Genomic DNA, 17,173 nt, shown 5'->3' with positions numbered 1-17,173 from the left:
TCCAACACTTATGACTTAGCTTTCAAGCGGGATTTCAAAACATGATATATATATATATATTAGTTGAATAAGTTCATTCTCAATTTATACGTGTATATTCATATATTGTGTATTCGTATAATTTTATTTCATTAAAACGTATATGTGTAATTGTGTATATAATTAATAAGATGTATTAACTTTCTCTCACTTTTTTATAGAAAATGAGGAAGCAATAAACTAAGAAAAGGAAATGGATTTTATATTGTGGTTAATATGTTTCATGTTTAGTTTTGGTATTATGTTTTGCTTGCGGTATTACGGTTTTGGTATTATAGATAATTGATTTTCGGTATCGTACCGTTACCGATACCTAGTTTACTGAAGATTTTTTTTTTAAAAGAACAAAGAGGTACCAAAGCGAGTACCGTACCCAAAGTACCTATACCTGAACCGTACCTGTACCATATAATTCGGGTACGGGTACCAAGATTTACTGATTTTAGGTACGGGTACTTTCGGGTACATGTACGGGTATAGGTACGGGTACGGTCCCGATCTCATCCCTAATTTGGGTTATTTTGACAAAATTGACCTTTTTATCAACGTTACCTTTTTTGTGGTCAAAATTGACTTTTTGTCTGTTGTTGACTTGTGGTCAACAGCACATGCTGGTGGTCCCTTATTGTTAGAATATATCAGCTACTAGTTTCTTGTTGGCAGGTTAAGATCATTCTTAGAATACACGGTACACAATCACAGAAACAAGTTATTGAAGCAATTGTCTTAATGGAAGTTATTAAATATCAGAGGTTGATATTTGTGATTAGTGTTACAAGTCAATCCTTGTATGAACTGTATTGGAGGTCCAAACTGTTGGTATATCCACTTTTGAACGTTTTCACAGTAAGGGTATTTTGGCAATTGCATTCTATGATAAAGTTTGTGGTCATGTTTTGCCTTTTTTTTCAGTTAAACATGACATATGGAACTTTCAAAAGATTTAGTGGATAAGTTTTATTGTTGATTCTTACAATACATTCAATATTGATATATGCAAGGGTAATTTAGTCATTTGGTACAATATTCAAAGTTTAAGTATAAATGGAAGTCGACAAAATAATCTCCAAATAGGTATGACTAAACAACTGGATTAGCCTATTAATAAAGTTGTCATATCTACAGCAGTTTCTACATCTTTGATTTACTGGACTTATTTGACTTTTTCCTGGTCAAACGGACCTGGCATCCTGTATCCTGTTGACTTAACCTAGATTAATAGTCTGTGCAAATGGCGTAAGAATAGTAAAAGGGTTGAATATAGATGGAGGGGTAATTTGGGATATATGGAAAGTATGTTATTCAGACAGTGAGAGTTGTGTTGACTTTGCTATAGTCAAAATTGAGCAGGCTCCTAAGAATCGAAACTTTGTTTTTAGTAGGATTGGGTTTGCTATCCAAAAGGGGGTTGCGGCGCAGCTTGTTGCCCGCTTACCTGCCACTTCATTGTAAATCGTTTGGATGTTTCTATAATTCAATAAAAAACTAAAATGCCAAAAAAAAAATAGCTAAATGTTTACAAATTGAGCTGAGAGGTATGAGTTGGTCACTTTTTACCGTTGGAACCAAGGATCAATATTATCATAATAATAGCAACAATCTAGAGCCACAACATATTTGCTAATTTCAGAAAGTATCTTTCTTTTTGCTACATAAGACCGCGAGATCCCTTAACTAATAAGCAAAATATATTAGGAACAGCGTAAATGAACCTCGGAACCTGCTTCTTAATGTAAGTTGTCTTTAGAGTTTACAGATGGTTCGATCTAAATGAACAAAACAATCTCTAAACATATTTTGTTGACTCAAAGTCCTTTTAGTTAAAACTCAGAATTCACATAGAAATAAAATTCAAAACAAACAACCAAGAAAGTATGACAAAATACAAAAGTCTCTTTCGCAGCTCATCTCTCTTTTCAGTTTGCACAGGACAAATTGAAGCTGAAAACAAAATAAATAAATAAATAAAACTAATACCAATATTTAATTATATAAAAGCCTCTCAGAAATAAACTTACCGATACTTTAGAGATCCTTCAATCCTTACCATTGAGCCGGCCTGCAAACCATCAATATACGTTATATAAGTATGCATTGAAATTAATGCTGATATAGAAACGAAAAATCAACACACACATCATGGAATTACAGGTTTCGGTCAAGATCATCTCCATTTAATTGTGCTTTTCATAAATTACTATTAATTTGAACAGGGCACAACTAACGTTTTACTATAAACTCCTGCAGTTCTCAGGTTTTCCCGAATGAGACCACATAAACGACCAGAAAAACCCGGATTAGTAGTAGTTTGGCTTTTATCAAGTTACTGATCTGTTCAAATCACCACATAAAATGAAAGTACAGAAAAAGGTAATATAATGACAGACAACAAATTCTGATTTCAAGATGAAATTTCTCACACATGCTGATAGGACCAAATTCGATATGGTCAATCTCCAAGAATACTAGAAAAGAATAAGAGACGTGAGACAATTTTCTGATAATTTTTATTAAAAACTCAAAGGTATTTATAGAGTTACAGAAATAACAAACTTGAAGAACAAGAAACAAATCTTTTGAAAAAAACTAATATAACTGAAAATAAGGAAAGTAAATAATTTTTGTTTTATCTCTTTGGCATCTTCTGGAAGTTGTTTGCAATTATTCTTGGAGCTTAAGAGGTAAACGAGTGGCCCGTTTGGGTCTATGATGGGCTGATGCTGCATGAGTTTGGGCCTCCACTTCTTGAACCGTTTCCGACGTATCAATATTCCCCCCCCCCCCCTTCGAAAACAGCCTTGTCCTCAAGGCTGGTAGCAGAATGCAGCAGGTCAGGTGGTAACGGAACACGACCAGCAGGCCAGTCACCTTTGCAAGGACGGAGCAACGAAACATGAAAAACCGGATGAATACGAGCTCCGATTGGTAAATCAAGCCGGTAAGCAACCATCCCAATACGATCTCAAATAGTAAAAGGGCCATAAAACCGACGACTGAGCTTCTCAACACCTCGAGTAGCAACTGTCTTTTGACGGTACCTGCGAAGTTTTAGCAAAACTTTGTTGCCGACGTTGAATTGCATGTCACGACGGTGTTTATTAGCTTGATTCATCATACGTTGGCGGTCTTTTGGAGGTTGTCCTTGAGTTTATCAAGGATGGTTTGATGCTCCAGTAAGGTGTCTTCGATAAGTTTTGGTTCGGAGGCCGACCGCGTATAATGAGGAATAGAAGGTGGTGAACGACCATAAAGGGCTTGAAATGGGGTCATATCAATGGCACTATAGTAAGAAGAGTTGTACCAAAATTCTGCGAGGTAAAGAAACTTAGTCCAACGTTTAGGTTCGTCACAAGTGAAACAACGCAGGTATGTTTCCAAAGTACGGTTAACGACCTCCGTCTGACCGTCTGTTTGCGGGTGGTACGCTGTTGAATGTAACAACCAGGTACCGATCGATTTAAAAAGTTCTGTCCAAAACCGACTAAGGAAAATAGGATCACGATCAGAGAGAATACTTTATGGTAACCAGTGTAATTTATAGACTTGTTATAGAAAGATAGTTGCCAAGATTTGAGCTATATAGTTCGTTGGAAGGGCAAAAAAATGAGCAAATTTAGATAACCGATCCACGATGACCCAAATTGCAGTTTTACCATTTGATGATGGCAAGCTTGTAATAAAATCCATTGATACGTCCTCCCAAACTTTTTGTGGAACTGGTAGTGGTTGCAACAACCCATAAGGCTTGTGTGTGGAGTACTTTGTTTGTTAAAAAACATGACACTCCGCAATGAAACTGGTGACCTCCTTTAGACCATGAAAAATTAGCATTAAGTCGTTTGACGGTGGCGGTAATGCCCGAGTGACCACCGAAGGTTGTCGAATGGAATTCATGTAACGACTTAAGACGTAAAGATGGCAGCTCCGAGATAAATAAACGTTGGTTATGATAAACCAACCCATCATGAATGGTGTATTCTGGTTTGGAAGAATCCAAGAGACTCGTAAAGAATGATCGGCCAACCGGGGAAGTGGTGTAATAATCTCGCAATTCATGTAACCATGGAAAACCCGGAGTTGAAACCGTGAGCATGTGTAAATTGTCGATTCGACTCAAAGCATCCGCGACTTTGTTTTCCTTTCCCGGTTTATAGTGGATTTCAAAATCATATCCGAGTAATTTGCTAGCCCATTTGTGTTGTTCGGGGTCTGTATGACTTGTGTCAAAAGGTGACAGAGGCTGTGTTGATCGGTAAAAACTCGGAAACGGCGACCGAGTAAATAATGACGCCATTTTTTTATTGCCTCGGTGATAGCGAAAGTTCCCGTATGTAGGCGGACGCTGCCAACATTTTCTTGTTAATCTTCTGGCCAAAGAAAGCGATGGGTTTATCCTTCTGAGAAAGAACAGCACCGATGCCGAAATCTGACGCGTCTGTGGTGAAGTAAAAAAATTGGGAAAAATTGGGTAGGGTAAGAGTCGGTAGTTGAAGCATGGCTTGTTTTAGGTGTTCAAAGGCCTTTTGGGCATCATCCGACCAAACAAATTTACGTGTGTTTTGCAACAAATCGGTTAAGGGTCTGGCAATATGGGAATATCGTTTCACAAATCGACGATAGTATCCGGTTAAGCCAAGAAATCCACGTAGGGCTGTTTGAGAAGTAGGCGTCGGCCAATTTTGAATAGCTGACCGTCGGTTGCAACCCCTGAGATGATATCACATGCCCTCAGTAATGTACCTCGGACACCCCAAAGACACACTTAGAAAATGTAGGTCCTGTGACCGGATCAAACAACACAACAAACTAAGTACTAGTCGTTCTTGGATCAACCTCACAACTAGTTGGCAGAAACAATTAGCTAGACCGAGATATCGAATCTTGTGGTGGAGCTATGGGAGCCAAAAGTTAGGAAGAGTGGTTGAAGTAGAGAGAGTTTTAGAGTTGGATAATATGTTTTGTGAAAGGGTTTTTGTTGGTGTATGAGATACACACCTTATATATGTGTGTGTTTACTCATACATCTTTTTCATTAATAATGCCCAATGGGCTCCAAATACAAAGGCCTCAGCCCAAACATACAAACGTAAACGAATAAACAACGTAAACGTACACTAGTTACAAATACGAAAGACTACTAATGAAATGGACCTTACAATCTCCTTCTAGTCTTTTGTATTTGATTTATTTCCTTCTCACCACTCGCACTCGGACTCATAGTCGAATACATCGTCTGGATCTTCTTCAAATGGTTGTTTTTCAACAAGTAATCTGGCAAACTTGTTGAATTTTCCAACGATGTCGTCCGTGTAGTCACGACGAACATCTTCGACTGTACAGAGGGGTGACTCTATTAGCTTCTTGAGGTCCCGGAGTCCAAGTTCTGCCAGTTCAAGCTCATCAAAGAACGTGACTCAATTAGCTTCCTGAGGTCGCGGAGTCCAAATCCAGTCAATTCATGCTCATCAAAGAACGTGAGCTCGTGACTACGAGAGCAATGCATGATAACATCATCAAATTTGTTGTTGACTTTGACCTTGCTTGCATGTTTCTCAATATGCTCATGTTGTAGTATTTGATTCCTCTTCTTGATCGACTTCTAGCAGGATCAGCAACAGGAGCAACAAGATGCTTGTCAACGGTTGGCTCAACATTCGTCCCAGTTGGTGATGAGTCAGATTCGGGAGAATAGTTGATGCCGTCATCATCATCTTTATTTTCTTCACTGGCTTTCTGAACTGAAGGAACGGTACCTGCAAAAGAACAAACATTAAGTAAGAAGGCGACCTCGGCCTCCACCGCGGCTTCTGTTTCCCTCGTTTTCTCAGCCTCTTTTGACGGCTGAGCATCAGCCGTCTTATTTCCGGTAGCCTCACCGCTACCAATTCCAATACCACTACCATCACCACGAGTATCATCATAGCTATCATACTCATCCTCATCCTTGTCATCTCTCTTCTGAATCATCATCGTCTCAATCCAAGCACTTTTCAAGATATATTTTATCAGGTCAATACTTAACAAACAATGCAATGAGGACCTTATTGTAAACAAAAACCATTTTGACTAAATACTTAAAAGTTAAATTAAAATTTTAAAAATAAGATAAAATTAAAATTTTAAAATAAGTTAAAAGTAAAATAAAATTTTAAAGGTTTAAATTAAAATGAAACAGAAAATGAAACTTTTTAGACAAAAATGAAATGTATACAAAATTTAAAGGAAGTTTTAAAATAATTACAAATATGAAAACAAAAGTAAAATAACTTAAGAAATAAGAATAAAATAAGATAAAATCAAATAAGTTTGAAGTAAAGATAAAATTTAAAAATAAAGTTAAAATGAACATTAAAAATTTCAAATTAAAAATTAAGACATACACATGATTTATACAAATCTTAAAGAAAATAAGTTTAAAATTTAAAGATTAAAAAAAATATAAAAAAAAACAAGATGGTAAGATAAAGTTGAAATAAAATAAATTAAGATAAAATCAAATAATTTCAAAAATAATTTAAAAAGAAGTTAAAATAAAATAAGATAAAATAAAATTAAAAGAAATACAAGTTATACTAATTTTAACATGTAAAATAAAATAAAACAAAAACTTAAAAGTGACCTAAAATTTAAAATAAAATAAGGAGAAAGTTAATAATATATTAATCATATTAATTAATTTACAAATCTTTATGGTACTTGTTTTTTATGAGAAAGATCACTACATGGAATCATATTGTCTATAGTGTCATAGATCACACTTCTATTTGGATATTATTATTCCAAGAACTGGAAGAACATCCACTGCACCTACTTTCATGAAATTGAAACAAAATTAAGCAAAACTAAACCTAATTTCATGAAATTGAATTTTTTTTTTTAGCAAAACTAGACCTAATTTCATGAAATTGAAGCAAAATTAAGCAAAAGTAGACCTAATTTTATGAAATTGAAGCAAAACTAAACCTAATTTCGTGAAATTGAAACAAAATTAAGCTAAACTATACCTAATTTCATGAAATTGAAACAAAAATACGCAAAATCAACGCTACATACAGTTACAAGATGTTAGGGTGAAGATTCCGATGAATGCGGCGAGGCCTATAGCTGAAATAGGAGAAGGTTTGTAGACGCAGTTTGAACGGAGTTTGAATTAACGTGTGACGTAGATCAGTGGAGTTGTGGACGCGGTTTGAATCGATTTAGGGTTACTACTCTTGGAACAGAACTGAGCGCTAGAGTTCTTCCATCGATGGGTTGAGTCGCCTTCAATTTTTTAGGGTTAATTTTAGAGAGGAAATTAAATTAAACATGTTTGGAGTTGCCTGCTCACTTAATAGTTTAAGTGTTTTGATTTCCGACCGCTATTACGGTAGCAATTCCAAAATACCATATTTTTGGAAATTGATTTAGGGCTACAACCTAATGTGGATGTTCAAGTCCAATTTAGGCAATAATTAGATATGACGTCATTGTATTCACCGCTTAGTTAATCTACAATTTTGGAAATTGATTCCGTTTAAAACAAAGTCCATGACGAACCCAATACACGATCGGACTATTGGTTTTACCTATTGCTGACGTCGTTGATAAAAAAAATTCCAAACACTCTGACGGCTTCAGTTGCAAAAACTCCGACCGCTTAGCTTACGGTAGCAAAAACTACGACCGCTTCAACTTACGGTTACAAAAACTCCGATCGCTTAGCAGCGGTAGCAAAAACTCTGACCGCTTCAATGGTTGCAAAAACTACAACCGCTACAACGGTTGCAAAAACTCCGACCGCCTAACCAACGGTTGCAAAAACTCCAACCGCTTAGCCAACGGTTACAAAAACTCCTACCGCGAAGTCAATGGTTGCAAAAACTCCGACCGCTTAGCTACCGTATCAATTGATTTACATTTTCGGTAGCAAATTAGCTAAATCGGTCGGTAAATTTGCTACAATTCTTTTTGGTAGCAAATTTTGGTCGCAATTGCCCAATTTTCCAGTAGTGTGGATTTTTTCATCATCTTTGTAAGTTATAATGCCTTTCTGGTGAAGAGCATGATAAAGATGATCAACAAAGTTCTTGCGGGTGTCTTCACCCCGGAAGTTCAAAAAGACATCATACTTGAAGCTCTTTTGAACAATGATTCTGAAGTAGATGCCATTAGCTTTAAGCTTTGAAGGATCGAATGAAACGAAATCTTTATTAACGGGATAAATTTATATGAACATAATTAGAGATTAACAGACCAGTAGAGCGTTTAATAAGAAGACAAGAAAAAGTTTATGGTGGTTGGGGATAAAAGGTTCTGCATTACATTAAAAAAAAGGATAAAGACAATAAAGATAAAAAGCATCTGCTTGAAAATTATTATTGATTACGCGTGATACAATTATTGTAGTTGCATTTTGTTAAATTTCTGATTGTTAAAGGTGTGTAATATATATATATATATATATATATATATATATATATATATATATATATATATATATGAGATCCCTTATTATTCTTAATAAAGAGTTACTTTATTTATTTTATTAATAAACCTGTTGGAAGGCATTGGGTCTGGATGAATTCGCAAGAAAATGTGATGAAAAAGAGAGTAGTGGACAAAAGTAAAGATTAATTGAGCTTCCGAGTAAGATAAATATATATACATAAAATAGACTTCCCACTTTCTAATAACTCCTTTGGCGTATTCATTTTCTGGTTGTATTGTCTCAGACCCGTTTACAACTTCCCAAAGATCTTGGCCTGCAAGTATGTACGAACTAATGCATGTTAACCAAGAACTGTAACTCTGTTTATTTAAGTTTCTTTACACCAAACATGATTACAGCCCGCCAAACTCGTCAACCCATTTGACTCATTTAAACATATGGGTTACATAGTCATATTCATGTTACAGAGTTATTTTCTAAAGAACTGTATCTAAAGTCATGCAAATGCATACAGATATAAATCAAACAAAGAATGTCAAAAATATTCAAAATTTTACACAAACTGTCCAAAACAGTTGTATCTAAAGTCACATAATGAATGTTGTTGTTCTATGGGGTATCTGCCCAGGTAAAGTAGATGTATATAACTTATAAGCTCATCGTTGTTGGCTAATGTTCATAGTCATGACAGCTGAATATACCTTCTTTTATAGTAGCAGTTTTGTTAACAAATCAGTTCTGGACTTTGCATTGAAGAGATTGGCTTTTCATCCGTGAGGGGTAGAATGGTCATTAGACAATTTTGTAATTCTCTTTATGTTTTACAAGAATCGGCTTTCCAGTACGGCCAAAACAGTTTAATTGGACGATTAATGAGATTTTAGAAAATGGATATGTTTAGGGCAGTTCCGGTTGTATGGTCAAGTTTGAGCTTTTCTTTGTCAAACCGAATACCTTGAATGTTAGTGCCTACTGGTGGGTCCAGAAAGTATAATTTTTTACTATAAAGGGCAACAATTTCTATTATTAATTTTTGTTTAATACTGCAAAACTGGGAGCTCTAAAATCAATTCGTCAATATAAGAGTAACCACAAGTAACGAAACCCTATCAATCTGATTGAACACCGAAGCGACAAAACACCCAAAGCAAAATCACAGATAAAATAAACTTCAACTCAATTCAAGACCCAGGTTTACCTTTACCTGAATGAGAAGACGTCAATCGAAACAAAAAACACGTACAACAAAAACAATAGTAAAAGGAATTGAAGAAACGTGGATCTACTCACTGGTAGCAGATCTACTTTCCTCGGGTATGATTAAACTGTTTCACCGATGGTTCCTTTGAATCCGTGTTCTTCCACCTACAAAATGAACAGCGCCGTTACTTACCCCTCAGAAAGGGACAGAGGGGTCCTCTTTGGGGTAACCCTCCGGCGTGAGAATCAGTATCTTTTGGAGAAGATAATAATGTTGTATGTAAGTGAATCTCAAGAGTATCGCTGAATCGCTGAATACTCTTGATTTGTGTGACTGTGTGTTTTTTCTGTAACTGACTGTTAGTGAATATAATTCAATATGATTGAATGTGATATCACTGCTTGTAACTGTCAATGATTGAGTGTGAATGAATGTGTCATCAAAGTGGAGTTGATGCTGTATTTATAGTGCTAGGGTTTCCACTGGTTGGGCTCAGCCTCGTTGGCCTCCTCCAATCGCACTGCGCCATGTGTCCTCTGGGACACCTGGCGCTTTCTCGTTGGTTGTAATCATGTGGTAGCACATGTGTCATGCTGAGTTGTCGACCTTTCATTTGGCAGCTGTCAACATCAGCATATTCTTACTCCTTAAAAAGATGCCTTCTAGAAGATTGTCTGACGTGCACAATCAAGGTTGCCCTAATCCTGATTTGGATAAGGACGAGGTTGATTATGTGCACGTGTGATATGCGCCCATCCTGAGGATGCGCGAAGTCTTCTTTTTATTCTCACGCGCAGATATTTCATGCGCAGGTGTGATATGCACGAGCGTGTGATATGCGCCACGCGCTGGTGCGCCACGCGCATATGTGACGCGCGAGCATATGTGATGTGCAAGAGCATGCGATATGCGCCGCGCGCATATGTGATGCGCGAGCATATGATGCCTGAGCATGTTTTGTATGCGCCATGCGCCTGGGTTTTGGCTTTGTGCCTTCATAATGTCTTTATCTTGTGGGTTGACCCGCCTTGCTTGGTGTTGAGGCGGGTACATACCTCTTCAAGCCCCCCCAGTCTAATGTGTGTCTTATCTCGCGCGAGCGCGGTAAGATAGATATTAGACTCACTGAATTGTCCTTTTGTAGGGGGTTTTGTCGTTTTCTTGGTTGTTTCCATCGTCGCGCGAAGTTCTATCCATTTGGTTGAAAACGAAAGGTCCAAACACGTGGTTGGTTGGTGATGACGTGCGCCGTAAACATGTCAGACGTTTCGTGTGCTCGAGGTGCTACAGTTGCCTTTCACGTCCCCTCACAGCTGTCTTGAACACGTGTCGCACTCGCATTGGTTAGTACCTGCGAGTGGGGGCGCGTGTCTGTTCCGTGGCAGGTCGGTTTGTCACCTCACACAGCTGTTAGGGACACGTGTCGCGCCTTCGTTGGGTTGCCCCTGCGAGTGGGGGCGCGTGGAATCCGATCAGCTGCCACTTTTCTCTCTCCTGGTCCTATAAAAGCAGGCCCTTAGGAAATTTTTATCTTCATCTTCATTGTTGCTAAAATTCAAATTTCTGCTTTCACATTCTGATTTGAGTGTTTACATCGATTCGAATCCTCGATTATCGGCTATTACAGTTGTATGTCTGATAGTTCATACTCGTCTAGCCCTTCAATCACCTCCGTTGCCTCTCGAAGACGCCGTGTGAAATCTGTGGTGATGTCGACATTGAAGCAAAAAGGAAAGGGGAAGAAGGTTGTTGAAACCACATCGGAGGAAGTAGGGAGGACCAAGGCCACCAAAAGGTGGAATGAAATCCCCTGCAAATTGAAGCAGGCCGATCTCGACAACCTCATCGCCTCTCAGGGCTTTCCCACCCTGTTTGGCTGCATGTTGCCTAGGTCCGGGCAAACGGCGGCGGACCCGCCTGCCGGCTATATATCCCTATATAGCCACTTTTTCACCCACTGCAACCTTCGTCTCCCGATGACAAGGTTTGTGGGTGCACTGTTGAAGTTCTATGGGATTCACATATCCCAAGTCCATCCGTTTGGACTCGTGCGCGTGACTCACTTTGAGTTCATGTGCAAATCCCAGCGCGAGGAACCCACTCCTCGGCGCTTTCAATATTTTTATAAGGCCAAGATCCAAGACAATTGGATCTCTTTTATTCCTCGCAGTCAGAAGGTGAAGTGCTCCACTGTTTCATTCAAGAGCCTTCATGACTGGTCTGAGAGGTTTTTTTACATTAAGGCCGGTGTGATCCCCATCCGTATGACCATGCGCTCTATCACTTCTGCGCCTGCGGATGAGGATGTCCTCAAGAACCCAACTGGCGCGTGGGTTAAGAAACTGACCGCCGAACCATCCCCCGCGAAGAAAATTTGCGAGGAGGCGCTGGTTGGGGTCGGCATGAGCAGGCTCTGGGCCGACAGCGCGCTTGAGCCCGTTATCCAAGTCGACGGGTTGTGTAAGTTTTTTTTTTTTTTTTTTTTTTTTTTTTTTTTTTTTTGCGCGAACATCGTTCTTTTGCTGATATCATTTAACTTGTCTTTGCGCAGTCACCAAGGATTACATCCTTGCCGCTTATGATGAACATGTGGAGGGCGGCTCCGTCGAACTTGGCGTTGGGGAGGTTGGTTTCCCGGATCGCTTCGATGACATGTTCATCCCAGTGGATCTGGATTTTGACTTTGACGGTGACGCGCCTGGTAAGCCTTCGCACTCCTGCTCATTCCTTTAGAATACCCAAGTTTGTTAACAGTTCTGTCGCTTGTTTTTGTAGATGCGCTTGAAAACTACGAGCTAGAACTCGCGGAAGAGGAGGAGGAGGAAGAGGAGGTGCCTCTACTAAAGCGCAAAGCTAAGGGGAGATCTGGCGCAGGGGCCAGTAAGAAACAAAAGAAAGATGACACCCCTGTCGCTCATCCCCATGCTCAAACAAAGGGACCAAAGGAAACCCAGGTGTTTACCACCAAGGTCTCTTTATCTTCCCTCCCTGTGAAAGTGGGCAGGCCTCCTGTCCACTTGAGGTATGGTGCCGTCGCCTCCTCCGTTCGCGCTGCTGAAGAGCGAAGCCGCGCCGCGCCTGCAACAGGTATACTTTGCTTATCTTCATCTGATTGAGTTGTTATTAAACCGTTGGTTATTTGAATGTTTGCAGAGCCGGCGACGGTAACGGATCAGCCGCAGGCGCCACAAGGTGCCACGGCTGCGCCGGGGACTCCATCGAAGTCCCCTGTTCTACCCTCTGAAAAGGGTAGAATGAATTTTATGGCGATGTTCGACGCGCGAACAGAGTTGCGCCAAGGTAAGTTTTGCACATTTGTCTTCTGAATTTTTCCTTTTGGACTTAGTCATAAACCATTTTTCCTTGTTTATTTGTTCATAGGAGTTGTAGCTGGCACAACAGTTGCTGGTGATACTCCTGGCGCCGCTGCCGGCGCCGCTGGTTCTGGTCCTGCTCCTGCTAGTGCTGAGTCTCCCCTTGTTGGGATAACCAAGGAGCAGGAAACCTTACTGCGCGCCGAACTTGCGGCGTCGAGACCTCCCTCGCCTCCTCCCGCGCGAAGCCCTCCCCGCGAGGCTGACTTGGAGCCTTTCAGGTCGCAGGAGAAGAGGCCTGTTGAAGAAGATGAGGGGGACGAGGGGGTTCAAGTTGAAGACTCCTTGGGAGATCGCGCCAGCCCTGCGATGCCGCAAGTGTTTGCAGCGCAGACCTCTGGTGGGGCTGGCGCAGACTTTCCTGCTTCATCCCCGCAGGTATGTATTGATTTGTTAGTCCGCTGCGCGTATCTCCATATAAGTATCTTTTATGACTTAGAACTTTTCTTGTGTTTTTGCAGGAAGGTGACCACGTTTACCGCCCGAGATGGAATATTAATGAAGAAAGTTCCTTTCAATCCATGGGCGTATGCGAGGACTTCTGGGCTCATGCCGTGCCTCCTACTGAAAGGAGGTATCAAGAGGAGCGCACTCGCGCGGACTTGCTGAACGACCATGTTTTCGCTGGGTCGGCTTTTTTCGCTGCTTCCCAAGAGCTTCGTCGTGATTATATTAAAGTACGCGACGCTCTTGTGGAAGCCCAGCGAGAGGCTAAGGTGGCCGCCTGGAACTTGTCTGATGCTCGGGCGCGAGCTGAGAAACTCCAGGCGGAGCTCAGTGAAAACCGAGCAAGTGCCAACACCGCATACATCAAGCGCGGGCATGAGCTCCAGGCTGCGCGGGAGAAGCAGCAGTTGGCGGAGGCCGAAGTTGCCAAGTACGCGCGCAGAGTGCGTGTCTTGGAACAGCAGGCCGAGGCGCGTGACCAAGCTATCATCCAGAGTATTACTGAGAAATCATCGTTGGAGAGCGAGGTTGCGCGCCTTAAAAGGGATTTGGCGGCCGCGCAGGCCGATAGAGATGAGGCCTTGGCCACGGCGGCGTCCAGCCAGGAAGCACTTGGTGCTGCGCAGGCGGAGAAAGAAAAAATTTTGGCGGCAGCAGCGTCTGACAAGGAGGAACTAAAAAAGGCTAAGGAAACTGTTGAGTTATTAAACTCTCAGGTTCCTGCCCTCGAGACGTCTGTTGCTGGCCTCGCGCAGGATCGCCAATGGCTGGTGTCACAGGGCATGGCTCGCTGCGCTTTGGCGATGAAATATTCCGCCGAGTTTCAAGCCCTTGTGATGGACTGCAATGCCGCCGCGCGTTTGGTGGGCCGAGCTGAAGGGTTTACGGATGGGTATGAGTATGGCATGTTGAGGAAGAACCCATCCGAGTACCCTTACAAGTTCGATGCGGCCTGCGCGGACATGGCCGCGGTGGGGGAAAAGTATATGAATACTCCCATCCCCATCCTTATGCAGGTACCTTGATCTTAATGAGTTTTACTTTACTAACTTTTCTAAGTGTTTTGTACTCATTACTTTTCTAATGATTTGCAGATAGCTGCGCTTGCTGACCAGCCCGACCTCGGCGCGCTAAAGAAGTTGCTTGATGATTGCGAGAGGGCTAGCGGCGATGATGGTGGCGCGGGGGATGTTGCCCCTGCCAGCGGCTCTGGCGCGGCGAAAGAATCTGCTCGTGACACCGTTGTGATCGAAGACTCCAATGAGGAGGAAGAACTCGACTATGGTCAGTTCGGGGATGAGGAGCAGACCGCGCCAGATGCTGCGGGAGATGATGAGGGTGATGAAGCGGCTGACGTCGACGTGGAGACTTGAGAAGCCCTTCATCAAATTTTGTATATTTATTTTTTATACTTGTAATTTGTAACTCATCATACTTGTAAATTTCGATCCAATGAAATGAAACTTGTTCTCTCCTTTTCGTATCTTGCGCATTTCCATTCATCTCTTCATGTTTGGTTGTATAGATATAAGAAATGCTTGAACGTTAAAATAAGAACAAGGTTGTAAGGAAATTATTCACTTAACCTCTGTTATATTTTGTTTGTGGTTATCACAGTATCTTGCTCATGCTGACATGCGCGCTAATTTTTCGTTATTTCTTTTTCGCGCGTTGTTGTCACGCGGTATGGAAGTATGAGTTTAGCCATTACATGTCAGCTTGTGTTACTCAGATATCCACTATGGTTCCGCGCGCGGCCTCGACCTGAGACCTTAACATGATATGGCATGTACTTTGCCTTAGTTTTGTTTAAGGATTTATATGATCAGGCTGCGCGGGGTGTAAGATGGATGTATGTGAGTGTTTTGAGCTAAGGCTCTTTGTTTTGGGCTAAGGCCCTGACGATTTTAGAGTTAAGACTCATTAACGTGTTTGAGCTAAGGCTCGTAATTTTGGGCTAAGGCCCTGACGTTTTAGAGTTAAGACTCGTTAACGCGTTTGAGCTAAGGCTCGCGCATGTATGTTTTACTTCGCTTTATTTTGTTTTGAAGTCAATATAGTGTTGTCATATTGTTCCAATTTAATAAAGGAAGTGTGAAACATGTATGCAAAGGTAATAGAACCAATATTGAAAGATAGCGCGACAAATATTGAAAGATAGCGCGAATCAGCATTCATGATGGCTTAAAAGCCTTGATTACAAATTTGAACTTTTTACATGAAGCATTTTCTAAGTTGTGCCGCGTTCCACGCGCGCGGTATCTTTTTTCCGTTCAAATCTTTTAAAGCGTACGCGCCTTTCCCCAGATCTTCTGAAATTTGATAAGGTCCCTCCCAATTGGGGGACATTTTTCCTGGGGGTATTGCGCGACTAGCTTCATTGTTTCGAAGGACAAAATCATTTTTCTTGAAGTGGCACTCTTTAACGCGCTGATTATAATATTTTTCCAGCTTTTTCTTGTATCTGGCCTCAGTAATGATAGCCGCTTCTCTGCGCCCTTCAAGCAAGTTAAGGTCCAATCTTCTTTCGCGGTCGTTATCAGTTTTGCTCATCATGAGTACCCTATGGGATGGGCATCCAATTTCCGCTGGGATCATAGCCTCTGTCCCATAGGTTAGGCTGAACGGGGATTCGCCATTGCTAGTTTTGCTTAATGTCCTGTGCGCCCACAGGACATTAGGTAACTCTTCGACCCAAGAATGGGATTCTCCCTCCAATCTTTTCTTCAGCCCATTTAGCAAACTTTGATTCGCGCGCTCCACTTGGCCATTCCCTTGAGGATGGTAGACGGACGTGAAGATTTGGTTGATGTGCAATTCTTTGAGCCAGCTTGATATCTTCCTGTCAGTGAATTGTTTGCCATTGTCGCTCACAATTTCCAGAGGAAGGCCAAAACGACAAATGATGTGGCTCCAGATAAATTGCTTCATCGCCTCAGCTGTGATTTTTGCTAGTGGCTTGGCTTCAACCCATTTTGTGAAATAGTCTATCGCCACTACCAAAAATTTCACTCGCCCTTGCGCTTGCGGCAGGGGCCCCACAATATCAATGGCCCATTTGTGGAAAGGCCATGCTGAGGTGACTGGAATCAAGTTGTTTTTTGGACGCATGGTGTTTGGCGCGTAGCTCTGACATGCCTTGCATTTTTGGATTTCTTTTAGCGCATCCAAGTACATGCCTGGCCAATAGTAGCCTGAGCTCATCGCCTTGGCAACCACCATGCGCGGACCAGCGTGAATTCCACAGATTCCTTCATGAATCTCCCTAATCACATAGCTTGCTTCTTCAGCATCCAGGCATTTCATGAGCGGTCCAAGATAAGAGCGCCGATACATTGTACCATCAAGTAATTCATAGTTCTGCGCCTTGTGTCTTATCTTTCTCGCCTGAGCGCGATCGTCCGGTAACTTTCCCTCCTTCAGGAATTCCATTATTGGAGTTATCCAGGATGAGGGGGTTGTATGAATTACAAGGACTGATTGCGTTTGCACTGACGGGCTGCTCATTATTTCCACCCTGACATCTTTGCCAAAGTGATCAAAATTAGTTGATGCCATTTTACTCAACGCGTCAGCAGACTTGTTTTCGCTGCGCGAGATGTGTATGATTCTGAAGAAGTCAAACTGCTCAACGAGCTTTTTTGCCTGCTCTAGATATAGAGGCATTGTGTTCTCCTTGGC

At 41.3% G+C, this 17,173-nt stretch overlaps 1 pseudogene; it reads right to left on the bottom strand.

Annotated features, from left to right (window-relative positions):
* LOC143622458 (TMV resistance protein N pseudogene) overlaps window positions 1–17,173 on the bottom strand; it is a 175,998-nt pseudogene that overhangs the window by 113,688 nt on the left and 45,137 nt on the right.

The sequence above is a fragment of the Bidens hawaiensis genome, unplaced genomic scaffold (genome assembly GCF_021521415.1).
Source record: "Bidens hawaiensis isolate Kalapana, Puna unplaced genomic scaffold, B.hawaiensis_p1.1 tig00003141_1, whole genome shotgun sequence".
Lineage (NCBI taxonomy): Eukaryota > Viridiplantae > Streptophyta > Magnoliopsida > Asterales > Asteraceae > Bidens > Bidens hawaiensis.
The sequence above is the reverse complement of the archived record's forward strand: the minus strand, read 5'-3'. Positions and strand labels throughout refer to the sequence as shown.